An 18,074-nucleotide genomic window follows, 5' to 3' on the forward strand; every position below is an offset into this window, starting at 1 on the left:
GCAGGAGCAGGGGCAGGGACAGGAGCAGGAGTAGGGACAGGGACAGGAGCAGGGACAAGAGCAGGAGCAGGGGCAGGAGCAGCAGCAGGGACAGGGACAGGGACAGGAGCAGGGGCAGGAGCAGGGACAGGAGCAGGAGCAGGGACAGGGACAGGGACAGGAGCAGGGGCAGGAGCAGGGACAGGAGCAGGGGCAGGAGCAGGGACAGGGACAGACACAGACTCGGCAGCCGGAGGCGGCGTCGCCAGGCAACGGCGTTGCCACGGTTACCGGCATCCCTCGGGAGCGGCGGGTCCCGAGACCGGCCCCTGGCCCGAAACGCCGCTCCGAAACCCCGAACGGGCGCAGGACCGAGCCCACCAGGCCAGCAGGGCCTCTCCGCGGAGGCTGCCGAGCCGCACCGGCGTCCCCCGGGGACCGCCGGCCGCCGGCCTCGGGGGGCCCCGGGTGGCGGCTCCCGACGCTGGGGCTGCGGCGCGGGGGCACAGCCGCCCTTTGGCCGGGGCAAAGGTTCGTGGGCGCTCCCTCGGGGAAGTACCCCGGCGAAGCTTTAAAGGCCCCAGGAAAAGCAGCGGAGTTCCTTTGCCTATACGTTTTCATATAAAGCGACTCTTCCTTCCCCAGAAGGACGGGTTGGCGTTCGGCTGGCGCGTACGCTTGCTTGTCGACTAACAGCAAGGCTGGCAGCAGCCAGGCGCCCAGGCCGATGCTCTCACGCTGGTCACCTCGTACGTGCTGGAGATTCCCGAGAAGCCAGGGCGGCTCGGGGAGAGCAGCGTCCATCCCCGCGGCCTGAATCAAGCCGCAGCAGCAGGGACAGGGCGGCCAGGGTCACCCGCACCTTCCCGCCAGCACTTGCAGGCATGCAGTTGTGTGGAATACACTCGCGTGATTTTAACAAAGCCAGAAACCTCCAAAATCCTCTGCAGTCCATGGCCGCTACACCCCCCGGCAAAATTCCCTCCCGGTTCCGAGCCCGGGAACCCGTTCAGCCCTACCCTTATGTGTCTCCTTGCACACGTCGCCTGAGATACCAGCATCACCAGTCTCCTTCCTACCCCTTCCTTCACCTAATGCTAAAGAATTGAGTCAATAAAATCAGTCTGTAGTTAGCATAGCCGTTCACAGGAGCGTGGATTTGCCCTTGCACAAGGGGTATACTCAAAGAAGTGATTAGCTCAGTCACTCCTTATAGGGGCTTGTAAACAAATTCTTGATTCCTGGGTGTTTGGGGGATGCTAATTAGAGTTAGAGTTTACAGCAACTCCTTACTTCATCAGAAGAAACTGTAAAAACATATCAGGGAGCTCAGCTGGTAATTAAAAAGTAATCTTTCTTATCATCTGTGGTACGTTGGCTACTTTAAATATGAATGTAAATCAGTAAGCAAATGAAGTAATGATAATACGCATGCTATATATAACCTATCTTGCCTTGATTAAACCAGTTTACTTTGTTTACCATTGGAATGAGGCAGCCCCTGCAACCTACTTTAATCTACTTATTCACCTTCTTTATTAAAATCGTGCTTTTCAGCTGTGATCACTAAGGCAAATAATACACAGTGTGAGCAAAAAGCTTATGAAAATCTGTATAAACTATTTTGATCAGTCTTAACCAAAGGATGAATTGGGCTTCAAACAATGAGCCTTTTTTTTCTACGAAGCCTTTTACGAAATCCAACTACAAATATTCTTAAGCTTAAAGAGTAGTTACTGAGGCTACCATTTGCATGCTAGAAACATTAAATTTGATTTACTGTGCATTGCAGAAAAACAGAGGAGAAAGGAGAAAAAATTTGTCTGACTCAGTCGTACATTTGCAATGCTGACACAGTCATAAACTGCACTTTGATCAAACTTGTGGTTGGGCTTCAGTGATGTTGGCTTCCTTGGACATAAGCATTTGGAAAGAGCTGCATAATTGGACAGATTTTGCTTCGTGAAGACTAAATGTAGATGCAGGTCTATACAGTTTCCTTGCAGACACTGACACATAGTTGCACGGTTAGCAGAGATTCTGATACAGCAACCAGGAAAAAGCTTTTTCTCAATCAGAATGTGAAGAAGGAACAAAGTGGTTTAAGCTCTAGCAGTGAGGCGTTTCTTTGTAAATGATGTATCATGGAAAAAGAAAAGTCTTAGACTAGATAATTAGAATTAATATATCTTATACTAAGGTGACAGCCATCTAGAAACAACCCAAAGAAAGAATGGAACAAGACACACTATAATGACTGCTTATTATCAAAACCTATTTGATTTAGAAGCTGGGCTGCAAATCTCATAACAAATTTATTTTCACATGACTGCCCAGACTTTCTGCTTTAGACTGGCTCAGAAATGCCTTGGCCTTTCTCGCAGTGTTACTGCATTTCTGCTCCCAAAGCCAGCCAAAAGCAGAGGCACATCAGACTGCAAAAAATGAAGGAATAAAATGTTTACTAAGTAAAACAATTATCTTCCTGAACATCGAAGCTAATAAACCTTGGTTTCCTATAAATTTGTGCCTTGTACTTGATTGACTTTGGCCAGATGTGAGCACTGGAAGCACTGCTTTTCACAAACTGTGCTGTCCGAATGGTGTTTTTCATTCCAGGCTCCAGGCTTGTTTTTCATGCACATTCTAATGGAGCATAAATTTCTACTGCAGGCTTTAATTAACAGACTTCCTGTCCTCTAACTGTTCATTTATTTGCATAAAACTTGGAGCTTAATTATTTTTGAGATCTCTACCATTTTGCCAAAAGTAGTAGAAAACAGACAGGACTTTCTGGTTATTAGGGAGGATTCAGAAAATCACCATATATGCAGAGTAACCTCAGTACATGCAATTGTATAAACCTCATTTCTGTTTGACAAAAAAAAAAAAAAAAAGAAAGAAAATCTAAATAATAAAATTTAAAAAATGTGGATTCCGAGATTGGTTTGACTGCATTAAACTGAAGGTTGCTACATTAGCCTGGGTCTGCACTGTAAAAGATTCAGATCTGGATTTAAAATGTGAGGGTTCTTGGATCTTAGGACCTGGAGCTGCCCATAGGACTCTACTACATTTTTATTTAAATCTGGCTCTGACTTCTTTGTGCCATTATCATCTGGGAAGTTTCTGAAGACAGAGCCTTGGTTCAGATCCCCTGGTGACTGCTATTAATCTCTTCATATCTAAACAATCTCTTAAAGGACGGGAAGCTTCTTTCTCCCATTTTCTCTTCATTATTACCTTGTTCACTGAAGTGTTGGAGCTGGATCCGAATGCTAAGGAGGAGCACCTCTTAGCTTGCTAATGAGGACAAACACAACATGAGTGTTTTTGCAAAATCCTAACAACATTGACTAACTTCAGAAGAATTTTCTGAGGTGATAAAATCAGTTCTTTATACAAAGGGGTGCTGAATTTTCCCAGAGAAAAGTTTGTGTATGTGGTTCTCGTACAACACTGCAATATTTACCTTTGAATGCAGTGTTAGAGCATACAGTTCATACAACATGATCTAGTACAAGTGCTTTTACATTTCAAACAGCATTAAATGGATCATCTCTCACCATTACTGAGCTTGTGGCTGAGAAGAAAATAGATTTCTCCCCAAGAGAATGCCTGCCATTGTCTGTTAGTTTTGATTTTTCTTAATAATTTATTTCACCACTTAATGTCCTTCAATTTAATAGGCCCGTATCTGTAATAAACTGCTTTTTTTAACATCCGTCTTCACAACTTTTTCCCCATGGGCTTCAATGAAGTCCAACAATATTACACATCATTTGTGTAACGATGGTTCATGGACAAATTCAAGAGGACTAGAGCCACAGTGGCCGAAATCCATCCCACTTACCTACAGTCTGGATTTTGGGGCTGGATGTGCCTGGACCAGCAGTGACCTCTCCTGCTGCTGCCATTCCCTCACCTGCACCCACTGTTACAGCTGCTGGGCTGGAACGGGACCCTCGGGCCCTTGTCTGTACCCAGTTTGTCTGCAATTTGGTGCCTCAAAGTGCGCACTAGCCTGAGAGTGTAAACCAGAGGGCACGTACGCCTACAGCCTTTTTGAGACAGCGTTTCTCATTCTGGTTCCTGAGCTGAGCTCTGCCTGTGCACTGCCCATTTAAGAGAGATGGGATAAAAAGCACAAACAGTATTGGGAACAGACATTTCCCCACTCCCCGTGAGCTTTTCTCTTCCTGGCTCCATGAATCTCCTGCAGTCTCTTCTGCGCTGTGGTCTACCTTCACCCACCCCGTAGATGATGAGGTGCTCCCCAGACTCCAAGCCAAGGAAGGTGTGGTTTCAGCATCTCCCAGAACACGGGCGATGGCCAAGGTCTTGCATTTCCTGGGGAAGTGCTCTAATTCCCAGGCTGTTGAGCAAAGGTAGGTATTCCTTCAAAGGGAACTCAGGGCCGGGGAACCCCAAGGGGATGTGCTTGCCTGCTGTGAGTCTCAGCCATTGAACAAAGCGTGGAGTTAGTGACCAGGCTGTGGTCAGTGTCCATCTTGCTGAAAATACTTTTCTAAATCTTTGGAAACCTCCACCTTTTCTTCAGAGGTCAAAAGTGACTCTGGCTCAGAAAACACTGCGGAAAATTGCCAGAGATTTGCTCCTTGGTGACAGGCCTGCAATAGTGGCAAAGTAACAACCACACATCTAAGATACTTAGAAGCAGTAAGATGTGGTAACAAATCAATAGAGTGTTTTTTTCTGCCCATTGGAAAATATTCTATAACACAAATCAATCCTCAATTAGACTACACGAAAAAAAAAACCTTACAAAAAATGTGTCTGCTTTGTTAGGCTCATTTGAGATTGATTAGAGTATTGTAGCTTGGTTTTTGGGGAGCATAATTTGTGTAGGTTGCTGACCTTGGCAGAACGTGTATGGCATCTTGTAAGAGTGCCGTCTGACTTACTTAGCTGTGATGTGATCTTTTGTTTCAATGTGAAATGCCAAACAAAACCAATAACTGAGTCAAAGATAGACCCCTTACACCTGATATTTTTGCTAATTCACTGCATTTAGCTAACTTTCTGAAATTCTTTTTCTGTGTGTAATTCTCTTGCAGCTTCTAAAGTCAGTAAAATAATACAACCTCATCATCACAAATACTATCTACCCATGGCAGCACATGGCATCTTTCACATCTGTAAGATCATACACTAAATTGTTGTATGGTATTTTCCATGAACAGAAAGTGTTAATGCAACTTAACTGAAGGAAGAACTTTTAAGAGATGATAAATCAGATTAAATTTTCATTGGTATTTCAGTGAAACATATGGAAGATTTTATATCTGTCCTGATAAGTTTATACTTTATAAACCTGAGTAGCACACAACAGAGACAAGCAAATAATCCACTTTTGTATACAAAAGTGTATAACTGGTATGTATTTATACATATCAAAGATTCAGATACACATAAGGAAAAAGGAGGTTAAAAAAAATGCCAATTCTCCCAATCTAGCCACGTTCAGTTAGAAGACAGGCTCATAGATTGCATGTCAGAGATAATATTGAGAAATCTGGAGGAGGAGCAATTTGTAGTTGAAATTTATTTTAATCAAATTGCAAGATAATTATTGTTCGATACTCCACTTTGATATAGCTTATTTTCTGCTTGGCACATCTGTTAAGCTGTGTTTCAGACCCGTTCTCAGAGAGAATCTGAAAGCGCAGATTACTCATCACCACCTAATTTGCTAATGCCCACAATCGAGTACATTTGTACTCCACTATATTTGCACCACCCCTGAAACAAATGTAATGGGGCTCAGGTCACAAAGTACACAAAAGCGAAAAGGTAGCATTACAAAGATAACAAATTAGGCAAGGGTGAACATCTGTTTAGGTGGCTGAAAACATTGGCAGTCTCAGGTTGGTTGCTTCCGTCTGTCTGGCGATCCCAGATTTACTGCAGGCAAGGGTGTCTGGGCTGGTCCGCCCTCTTGTATCACCACTGTCACCGACTATCTCCTCCGTCTTGCCTGAAAGTAGATTAGAAAAGGACTGCACAAGCCTTTTGGCAGCCAAGTCACAAACAACTAGGTGGTACCTTTGGGGCCCTTAATGGCTTCAGCTGAGACTGGTTGATTCAGAAGGGGTGTCTGCCCGTAGCCTGCTTGATGCCTTTTATTTAATTTACATTCCTCATCCAAGAGTCTGAGTTTTCCGCAGGCAAAAGATTTGTATTGGAATGTGTTTTGATTACCTTTCTGAGGTCAGTAAAGAAAATATTCTTTAGCTAAACAATCATCTCCCTTTGCTGCAAGTTTTCTAAAGATTTTCTTTTTGGTTTATTAAGGCAAATAGGAGCACACATGGTCATATTCATGGGCCGTGAGAGGACGTAGTACAAGAAGCTTCCCTTCCAGGAATGAAACGGTGGTGCAACGCTGGGGTATCATTTTCTAAGCCACCTGCACACACATGCCCCATCCAGGCACAAAGACAGAGCGCACTCCAGAAACTCCAGGGTTTACAGTAGAACAAAGCAGCCAGCATTACGGATGCAGAAACTGATTAGCAAAAAGCAAAACAAAATGCTAAAGAAACACCACTGGTTCTGGAGGTCAAAGAAATTACTTTAGAGCAGCTTTCCTCACCGTTCACTCCTGAATATTGAGTTGCTCGTAAATGCTTCTGCCATAGCCACATCCTTGGACAGCATATACTGAACGCTGCAGCAAACACTACTCTTAGCTTATTTTATTACTATTTCTATTACTATTTCCTTTCAGCTGGAAACATGTTTTTTTCATCTAATGTTTCAACATGACGGTATTAAAAAGTTGCACCTAAGCATTCTGTAAATAAAAAATACTTTTTTTTTTTTGCTAGCCCCCTCTTTTTTTCTTTTTTTTTTTAAACCAGCAGAAGACTATTATCTGGCTGCAAAGCTGCTTTTTTATTTTGCAGTTCTGGTGAAAATTTCCCCTTGAAATGACCGGTTGTAGCTACAAAGCGAGATGAAACCCACGCTCAGGCACAGTGAGAGGCAGCCACCGCGGGAAGGCAAGCGGGGAGCCAGGGGTGAGCCCATCAGCGGTGGGAGCTGAGCAGCAGGAGCAGGGCACAGCCCCGGGGGGCTGCTGGCAGGGTCCCCTCAACGGCCACAGCAAGAGACGAACCAGGTCCAGGGTCCATCCCGGGAGCTCCCGAAGGAGCGAAGGAGCCAGGGCTGGAGCCAGGCTCAGAGGCGCAACCAAGGGGTCCGTCCAGGAGACCAGCCCCGGCAGCACAGGTCTGGGGTCTGCCCAGGAGACAGGCACTCCTCCACCACCGCTCAGGTTTCAGGGCAAACGAAGGACGGGGAGCCCCGGGGCGGAGGGTAGGGGTCCCAGGGGAGGCCGGTCAAGGCCATTAAGGCCAATCTGTAATGCATGTTACACGTCCTTCTTTATTGCAGCTTTCCTACAAGAAAAAAAAACCTTCGGTCCAAGGGTTATACCAGTATCGGTGGTATCAAAACCATTTTGTACAAGTCTGACAGTAGAAAGTTTTATCTGATGTTACATTTCTTTTATCTACCTTGAAAACCTTCCAAAAGACTATGTCTTCGTACAAGATATATTCCAACACTGGACAACATTTCTTATCTTGCCATGTATTAAATTATTATTATTTATCCCTTATAAGGGTTTCAGTTAAGCTCTGTGTTGCGGGTGCTGTATAGGTATAAAATAGAACGCCAGTTTCTACCCCAGCAGACGTTAGTTTCTGCCCACAGTAAGCTTAGCTCAAGGCACTACAATAAATATAAGTAGTAGAAAAAAATGGAAAAGGAAAGACAAAGGAAGTTAGACTGCATGTTAACAAAAGGCAGCAAAATGCATCTGCATCATTTTGGTTTAATTCTTCAGTTGGAAATCACACTTAATTATCAGAAATCCCCTTTGGCTGTTTATCTCAAGTAATATTTCTGGAATACTCTTTCAGCTCAGTGTAAAATTCAACCCACATAATTATTGTTTTATTTCTTTGCCATCAAACATTTTCTAGTAATAAGAATTCCTGGCACTGAATTTAAAACAAAAATGTTTTTCTTAATTGCCCTAGGATCTGACTAGCATTACCCAACATCCCCTCTGCTTACTGGCTAAGGCAGTGTCTTGTAATAATGGGAAATCCATACAGATCTGCTATTTCTGAAGAGAAGCAGCCAAGGAATGTGAGAGGTACAGCAGATATTCTGCTCTTCTGAGACAAGCTGGGAACACAGCTATCTCTGAGATACTCTCTCTTAAATTCTACAGATCTCTGAATTTGGGGAATGAAATATATATTAGTCACAAAGCTTTAACACGTACAGACATTATTGAATAAAATAAACACTGCAATGTCTAGCTTAAGTATCTGGTCACCACATACCCTTCTGTTAGATACCCTGATTTTGTAAATAGCCTATAGAAAGAGGTAGGAATGTAGATAATGGAATCACACCCCCACCCCACCCCCTGTTAAAAGGAAGTTTTCTAAAGTCAGCCAAAAGGAATCACTTAAAAAAAAGGGGGGGGGCTGGTCTCTCTTTTGGAGATTTGGTGCCTTTCTTAAACCTGCAGTTGAGTTCACCGATCCCCAGAGACTGAAAACTCAGCCTTACCTGTGGAGGGTTTGTTTTTAAAGGCACATTTTGAAGAATTCGGCAGTGAGGACTATATTTAAATACAAACGAAGGCTGCCCTTTAAATTTTATGCATGAACATCAGTTTGACGTCACATCTCCTTTAGCGAGGTGGATGTACAACCTCAGCACTCTCCACTACTTGAGGAAATTTAAGCCCAGATAACTTTGGATTGTACCTTAAGCACAGAACAAGGGACTAACTGTATAAAAATGGTACTTGCCATCATTTTTGCTGGAACACAGAAGAATATAAAAGTCACTTGGCCACACAGCACAAATGCAAGAGGGGACATGACGAAGTAGGCAAAAACGCTCTTTTGGGTGTACAAGAGAGTAAACAGAGCTCTAAGCACTGATCCTTATCCAGAGGTGTTTTACATATTTTACCTACGATGGATGCTCTAATATCAACATTCATCACAGAAACATGTCGGAATCCAGGTCATTGTCCTCTAGTGCATGCCCTAATTACTACTCTACAGGGTGAAGATCTCTCTTGTGCTCTGTCTTCACAGTCCAGTGAACTGGTCCGCTTTCCTTCTCCAAATGCTTTATTTCCACAAAGAGCATGAGCAGAATGACTTGTCGCTCATACCACTATCCACACTTGGCTGAAAGCAGGCTGCAGAAGAACAGATAGGAATTATCCTTTTCTGGGATTTGCACATCTTATAGACATAGCTTAAAGAGCATCAGCCCTATAACAACTTATAAGATAATATTAATAATAAATGCCTTGAAATCTTAACTAAAGTAATTCTGACTATTTTTGTCAGGACCCCTACTCACTTTATGGTCTTGTGTTCCTATATGTGTCGGCCTTATTCACACACATCATCCTTGTGCTAACTGGGTCTGATCTATCCATACCAGCTGTACCTGACTGAAGGGCAGGGAGCTTACTGCACTGCTCCTCGCAGCAGGAGGAAAATCCCAGGAAAAATCAAGGCTTTTGGACCCTTAATGTCTTAGGCTCTAGCATAGTTACTTTTGGCAGGAGGAGGATCAAGTACAGTTTAAATCTTGGGACTGGGCATCGGTCCCACAAATAAATATAAGCAGGTCAAAGGAGTACCTCTAGAGTCCAGGCCAGCACAATCATGGATGTTGGATGACATTAAGGAAACCAGGAATCCCTAAAGTCATCTTGTATCCTCCAAACACCAGTAACCAGAACAAGGGCAAAAGTTACTCAGTTTTAGATTCAAATTACTGCAGACAGTGAACTGTTGAGATGCTTGGGCATGCAATTGGCTCAGAAAACATTCCTCTGTATAAACTTTGGGAATTTCATATGCTTTTCTGAGGGAAAAATACATGTGAACACTTACAAGTCTCCAAAACTGTTCCCTGGTATGAATCAAGCATTTTTTTTTTCTGGTTTGCTTCTGAATACAGTATACATACCTATTTTCTGCCTCTCCAAAGGCTGTGCAAGGCAGCCTGGCCCTGGCAGCCTGTGCTAAATGAGAGGCAAACAAGACTCCGAGGTGCATGGCTGGGGACGTAAGCCTTTCATAAATGAACAGGGGTTGTCTCAAGGGAAGAACATATCGTGGCTGAGTTCTTTCATACCAGCTAATCCTTTCAGAAACCACACTGAAAGTCAAGAAGTGAAACTGAGTTATTATACCTTGGTCTAGATTTTCCCAAAGAAATAACCCTTCTTTATAATCCTTATGCAAACAATAATTCAAGGGGTAGCTGCAAGATACAATAATTGCTTCTACTAGGAGGCTCAGCTGGTTTTCTGAATGTGGGATTTCACATACAAGTTCAGAAATCTGCATCTGAGACACCACGAAGCTTTCAGCAAATTATGTTCTTTCCTAGTGTTTCTTTATCCTCTTATTTCCTTCATTCCCTCTTCTTTCTTTACTCTTAGGAAGAGCCATATGTACATGGAGTGTTTAGTTACACAGATTCTTTAGTTTTTCATGAGTCTGTATTGCTCTTCACACATATGCAAAGGACTACAGGTTGATAAAAGGCTGTGAATTCTGAAAGTTTAATTAGTTTTCATGTGAATTCTGATTCAATTAAAGTTTTACTGGAAACATAAAATTTAGTCTTCCCCTTTCACTATACTCTTCATAAGTCTGTCTTCCAACCAGGCAGCTGAAACAACACCTCGTGACTGTAACCTCTACACACTCTTATCTACACTGATATGAAAAAGAAGATTCTGTGCACATTGGTCAGGACTGTTTAGGGAATAAGGAATGAGCAGAATCAGGAATTGCCCCAAATACTGGTCGAATAGCAAGCTGGTAAGAAATCCAAATGGTAACTTTCTGGTTGCCAAACACAGTGACTAGGAAAATACTGGACACAGCATCAAATAAAGCACATTAGCTTACAAATTATTTGTTGCCAATATTTGTGAAATATCTGAACATTAAATATGTTTGGATAAATTAGGATTACTCTGGTAACAGAAATGGACTACATTTGTCAGAGAGCTTATTTAACAAGAATGCTACTTTGTCAGCAAGTCCTTATCTGTAGGAAAAGCTAATGAATGTGCCTCATGAATTTTTATTTTATTATTCTAATCTCAAAATTCAGTGTTGACTTGAAGTCAACAACTCTGCTCTATTCGTGTAATGAATTTCTATCTTGCATAACAAGACTTTGAATCATATGTATATAACAAATATGTCCAAGTTTAGGTGCATAACTGAAGTCCAGGAAGGAAAACAGAACCATAATGAGGCTCCAGAGGTTCAGTAGAGTTAATGAAGAATAAATACCTAGACTTGTTTGTGTTTCTTTTATGTTGGTAGATTAAGAAAGAGTTCAGCTATATTACATATTTCCACTCAGATGTATTTTCTTCTATAAATCATAACAAATTTCAGCCCCTTGAAAGCCTCAATTTTTATTTATGTTTATTTTAGCAGACTACACCTTTAAGAACATGCCAGTTGCAGATATTTAAAACTGCTTTGTTCCTCTAAGATGTCATCTCTTACAAAGCAATCTCCAATTCCCATACCCCATTTAAACCTTCTCTGAGTTTAGTATTTTTCACCCAAGCCTAAAAACTTCTACTCATAACCAGCCGATATTTGACAGACACAACATGCAATATTCTGACATCTTTTCCTAGACAAAGAAAATTCAGTCTCCACAATAACTCTAAAGATGGCTCATAGTAAATTTTGTCTATTGCTCAGAGATTAAATTCACTCTTATTTCCAATTAAGAACGGCTATCAGCTGGTAAAATTGCAAAGAAAAATACTAGCAAGTTTGGCAAGGTTGCATCTGCCTCTTTGGTGAAAGTTAGGTATTTCTTGACTTGTCAGGTTTCACACAGTGAAGCTGAGATACACTTAGTTTCTATTTCCTGCAGTTAAGACTATATACATTTACATTTTGTGACTTCTCTGCTTCTCTGTTATCTGACAATCCCAAATGGATCACTGTTACCCATGTACACTAGTATGTCTAACCTATAAGGGTAAGGGGCATAGAAGAGGCCAAAAGAGGGCTACAGGAGAAAAAATGTCTCTGTTGGGGAAACACAATACCTTGCGGAGCCAAGACTATAAAATATAGAAACTGTAGTCTTGGTATCCAAGAAAATGGGAAGAAATTGATCAAAATCTCATTCCAGCCTATCCTCCCATAAGTTTGCTGAACCCTTTTATAGGGTACCTTTCCATGAAGCTACTCAATCTTACGAAACTACTCCTGTCTTCACGATCAAGACATATTAGCGAAGATTTGCGGTGAAATGCATAGTGACTTTTAGCTCTGGTTACAGTGATATCCAAGTCTTCTAAATCGGTAGTTACTGTGGATCTCTAGACACTAGCTACCTGAATCCTGATTTTAAAAAGTATAGTTTCCAGCTTTCATCCTCTCGTGTCAATCACCAACATGGAGTCTGGAGTATTGCTTAGCCCACAGTCCTCCACTGGAACCACAGAAAGGTGGTCAACTGAAAACATTGCCTGGAGAGACTCAAAAAACAGCTTCCTGCTACTTTCCTGAGCTTTTCTTCAAGATAGATTAGACACTGACAGGTGTCAAGTCTGGACTTTTTAGCAGCATAAGCATGGCTGAGTGCTAATCCCTGATTGAGAACTATACATTATTTCTATTATCATGAGCATTAAGGAATTACCATTGAAGCTCCTCAAGGAATTTAGATTTTCAAGAGGCTTTTGAAAAGATTCTTTGACAAAGGCTCTTTTAAAAGAGTTCAATGTCAAGGGAGGAAGAAGGAAAGCCCTCTCATGGAGTCCTCTCGTGGATTAGTAACTGGTCAAAGAAAAATCAATAAAGATTAGGAATAAACGGTAGATTTTTCACAAAGAAGGAAGGTACCAGCAGAGTCCTTCAGGTGTCTGTGTTTAGACCTATGATATTAAACATATTCTTAAATGATGTGGTTAAGAGGTAAACAGTGAGGTAAAAAATCTCCAAATGGTACAAAATTAATTACAAGAGTCAGCACTGGAACTGACAAGTAGAAGTTGCAGAATGGTCTTATGATACAGAATATCTGCATGGTAGAGGGGCAAATAAAATGCATCCTTCATGAATGCAAATTCTTACCTATCATTGTGAAGGGAAACAAAGCATAAGTTGACAAACATAATACTAGATTTCAAATGACCACGAGGAAGGTGATCCTGGAAGTAGATCTTATGGAAAGTTCTCTGAAAACATCTCTTCAATGTTCAGAAGTGATCAAAACAGAAAATAGAATAGCAAGAACTATTATGAAAACAGTAAAGAATCAAATGGAAATAAGGTACTGCGATTCTACCCCAAAGGAACACAGTAAAATCAGAAAATAAGTATAATTGGGGATTTGGAATGTTTCCACATGGGGAGAGATTAAATAAACCAAGATTCTTCAGTATGGAAAATAAATAAATATGTGGAAATTGGAGAGAAGTATGTAGAAACTGTGAAAGGCATTGAGAGGGTGAATAGGGAATAACTATTCACTGTTTCCCATAACACAAACACAAGGTGGAACAAAATGAAATTACCAGGCAACTGGTTTAGAACAAATAAAAGGAAGTATTTTTCATGTGACACATAATTAAATTGTAGCACTCATTGCTATAGGATGTTGTGGATGCCAAAAGTATAAATGGGCTCAAAAAGCAATTAAACAGAATTAATGGAAGAATTCATGGAAGGCCTCCATCCTGAAAGTCCCCAAGTCTCAGATTGCTGAAAGTTATAAGGGTATAACCACGGGAAAAGTCATCCTGTGCTTGCCCTGTTTTATTGCCTTTCCTAAAGTATCTGCTAGTAGCCATTGTCAGAGATAGAGCAGTGAGCTAGACAGATGTTTGTCCCGATCTAACAAAGTTGTTCGTACACTTTGGCACAAGAATTCAACTGGTTTTTTTCATTGGAAGTAAGAACATCACCCCTATTCTAAAGTGAGCCTATTTTAAAACAAATCTCATGGCTGGACTTTTTATCAGTGGTTGTACAGTGGTTGCAAGCTAATGATGAAATTACTGGTTTGATGCTGTCCCAACTCCAGCAATGAGTAGAAGCTCTTGTCATTTGATGGCTGTTTTCTGTGATAGAATTGATGGGGTCAGTCTGTTTCCCAGAGATGAGATGATTGCATCCTAAAGCTGTCTTCACAATTAAAACTCCAAACGAAAAGGACCTTGGTTCAACATACTGCAGCCCTCTTCATTAGCAAGGCACATTGACTGGGGTACATCACAGCGCTTGCACTGACAACCACTGATTGTGTGCCAGGTCTTAGGATCTGCTTCTGTAAACTCTCAGTAATGTAATTGGAGAGTAATCTTCTGAAAATTACTTATTGATACTATCCAGACTTATTCCCTGCACCTACCAGTTTTCAGGACTGGCCCCCCTGTCTAATTTTAAGCAGCCTAGGGAATGAACATTTCAGACCATTTGTCCTTCAGAATCCATGGAAGAGCTTCAACCTAGACAATAGCAAGTGACAAGGCAGGTGTTAGTGTAGGGAGTACCAATGGAGCCCATGTTAGCAGACTTCACTGCTTTCAGAGATGAGGCTGAACTGAAGTTTTGCCTATTCATTTAATACATGTTTTCCTAATGGATAAGGAGGCATTGTGCTGTTGAATAGCCAAGGGAAGGTGATGGGGTAGGCAGGAAAAGGAAAAAGCAGAAGCAGAGATCCTTTCACATCTTTATTACTAATGCTTTAGTTTATATGATGCCCCCTGAACATAGTGGAGGATTTAGAAACCATTGAAAACTAATAATTAGTTCAGAAAAGACAATACTACTGAGTTTTCATGCTGATAACAAACCATTTTCTTTATTTTTTTAAGCTGTGTAGCTCTTTTTCATTTTTTTTGCATGTTTTGCATAGAAGCGTACTTCCTCCTTGACTACTATGAGGAATTTAAATACTATAATCACTATTTTGTGGAATATACTTCTTTTTCATCAGTGCTGTTAAATACTGTTGCTTGGAAGCCAGGCAGATTACTGGACATGTGGACTCTGAGGCATATCATGCTCTGTAGAAACAATCACTGGCAGTTCAGATAGCACAGATGATAAACCAGATACAGACAAGCAATGGATTTTAGATCCCTGCCAAGGAAAGATGTCGATCAAGTTCAAACACTGACAAATCCATAACTATGAGGTTCCACGAGAACAGAACAAGCAAGCCTGTTTTCCAATAGTTTAATAGGTTTTAGTTACTCAATGTATTGGGAATAGACAATCTCTTGATAGCTGCAAAATTCTGGATGGTCTGAGACATGATTACATGCTTTCTGCCAGTTTGCTTTAGTCAGATTACAGCACAGCGACAACAATGTCTGAATTACAAAATTCAGGCACCAGATAGCTGTAAATTTGCCAACAATGTCAAATCTTTACTTACTGCTGAAAGGAGCCTATGAAAGCTGAAGTGCAGATGAATAGGCAGCAGTGGGAGGATGGCAGGAACTGCTTGTGCAGACATGGCACTGGGGTTATGTTTCACGGTGATCAGCATCTGAAAGACATCAGCAAGCAGCTAATTGTCTGTAAATTACTGTCTTTACCAGTTCAGCAGGGCAAATTCTAACCTAATGATATTTAAATTCAATGCGCCTGCTACACAATCAGACAGACCATAAATTAATTCTTTTTAAATTACAGCTTACTCACTAGAAAAGAAAACAAATAAATGAGAGAAAATAATGTTTTAATTTGCTTTTTCAAAGCTAAATTCATCGTCTGTAGTGTTTACACGTTGATGGATCGCTGAGGTGTAGACTCACTCAAATGCCACCTAACAATACTGCACCCAAACTAAAAAGGACTGATTTAGCTGGAATCTTGTAAGAGGTTTGCACTCCAGCTGTCCTTTTCTGCCCTCTTATGAGATAACTGCTAACTTAGCACTAAGTGGCAAAACCAGCATATCCCTACAGATTTTGATCATATTTGCTTAATTCACTTCTTTTTCTGGTTTTGGTTTCACTTGTGATTTAGAATTGAAGTGCATCTGTGAAAGGGATCAATTCTGTTCTGCAAATTTTTGGGAGGCTGATACAGCTATGAAATAGAAAATAATCTGTGTATATCCTATTTCTCATTCTCTGTCTAAGGGTATGAACACTTCACTTTTTATCATGCTCCTGCCTTGTACCTCCCCCATTGTTCTGAAACAAGCTGGTTTGTCAGTCTAGTATTTCACTCCTGCTGTGTCTGCTACGCCTTCAGAGGCACTTAAATAAACTGTTTAATCCTTTAAATACCATGGAAGTGTTTCTGCTTGGCTTTTTGCTACACATTATTGTCTTTGCTGTGTGACACTTGTTTATTCAAACTCTTTGCAACAATGTTTCTTTCCCAACCCCTAAGAAAAAGGGTAAAGCAACCACCTTTCCTCCCATTTTTTCCCTGTTAGGTTATTAGCACTGAGGTGTTTGCAATCACAATCTGTTGGCAACACATCGTGTTAGAACCTATGAGACATGAAACACCTCACTGCCAAGGCAGGTCTCTGCTATACATTTTGATAAAGTGCTAATAAATGCTTTTTGATAAATGTAACCATACATTCTGAGTAGCTGGTAAATACAGTGAGCTATAGCTGCATGTTGGTGTCTTTCAGAGGCTGATACCTCATCCAGAACACCTTCCTTCTAAACAAGTTCTTCACCTAGGCACAACCCGATCAGACAAACCGCAGCGGTTCCCTGGTAGTATCATACGCCGAACAGCACAAACACTGAGACACAGGGCTGGTCCAATGGAAGTGTATACTTCTGCTGATGCCTTTTACCTGCGTCCCCTGTGAGACACTAAAGTCATATCCAGAATAGTCATCCAGTGCTCTCGGGTTTGATGCCCTGAGTGCAGGGGAGGATTAAATGAACATTTGAAGCTGTTACTGACTTCAGCTGTTTGCCTCACCTCTTCTCTGAAGGACCACCATGGACACCTGAGGGACCTCAAGAAAGGAAGGGCATTTTAAGGGTTTGCAGGAAACCCTATCAGATCTTCCAAATTATGAGAAGACGGCTTCGTCATTTGTGGGGATGAAGACCTTGTTTCTGGATCTGTTAATGGCTTTTCTGAATAGCGCACAAGCATCTCCTGATGTGTAAGGCTATTTGTTACAGCAGAAACCAAGGAAAATTAGCCTCAGTGTCCACAGGGGTCTCTACAGCTAGCCCAGGTGAGCAGTACTCTATGACTATGTATGTGTATCTGAATGTATATGCTTTGGCTTCTGTTTTCCATTGTATGGGCACACAACTGGGCCCTGGGTGCTCTGCAAACAGGGACATCTTACGGGTTGGGCTTACACCCATTTTGACTCTAGAGATAGAGTTATGAAGCAATAGCTGTGAAGTCCAGCTCAGAATCCTACTCCAGGCTCCATCTCGTCTCTGGAGCCATGGCCTGTCTGTGCAAAGCCCACATACACCCCATATATCAATTGTCCCTGTCACATTACGGCCACTGACTGACTGACTTCACAGACTGAACACAGTCTTTCCTTCACATGCAGGCACCAAGCTCTTTCCTATGACTCTTCACTCTCTTCCACTTGACCTATCCTATCACCTCTGGAAGTTTCTCTCCCCAAGCAGAATCAGTTAATCTCCAGGGAAGGAATAATAATCCCCTCCTTGCAGAAGGATATCCAGCAGACACAAACATATTGCTAATCGTCTCATGGCATGCACACTTAGCAAAACTTTGCTTTTCCAGTGACCCACAGATGATAATATTTCTTGCCTGGGTGCCTGTCTTTCCTTGCAGTACCACCTTTTGCAACATTACTAGACATATGCATCCAGTCTTCTCCTGGCTTGAGCAAATAAGTGTTTTCATGTACTTGCCTGAAACGGACCGGTTGCCCCCCCTTGCTGTGCTACGGTTGACCACGGTCTTAGGTATTCCAGAATATCAAGAAGGAAGACACTCCTGAGCTCACAGCAGAGCATGGCAGGCAATGAA

At 41.8% G+C, this 18,074-nt stretch overlaps 1 long non-coding RNA gene across 5 annotated transcripts in view; it reads right to left on the reverse strand.

Annotated features, from left to right (window-relative positions):
* Positions 1–6,873: 6,873 nt before the first annotated feature.
* Positions 6,874–18,074, reverse strand: part of LOC138689522 (uncharacterized) — a 49,817-nt gene continuing 38,616 nt past the window's right edge. For 2 of the 5 annotated variants that reach the window (XR_011328345.1, XR_011328348.1), the window contains exons 3-5: positions 15,499–15,612; positions 10,024–10,215; positions 7,412–9,238 (exon numbers count right to left, since the gene is read on the reverse strand). This is a non-coding gene — a long non-coding RNA (uncharacterized lncRNA). The other 3 variants (XR_011328347.1, XR_011328349.1, XR_011328346.1) reach the window with 2 other exon arrangements.

This window comes from Haliaeetus albicilla, chromosome 17 (assembly GCF_947461875.1).
Source record: "Haliaeetus albicilla chromosome 17, bHalAlb1.1, whole genome shotgun sequence".
Classification (NCBI taxonomy): domain Eukaryota; kingdom Metazoa; phylum Chordata; class Aves; order Accipitriformes; family Accipitridae; genus Haliaeetus; species Haliaeetus albicilla.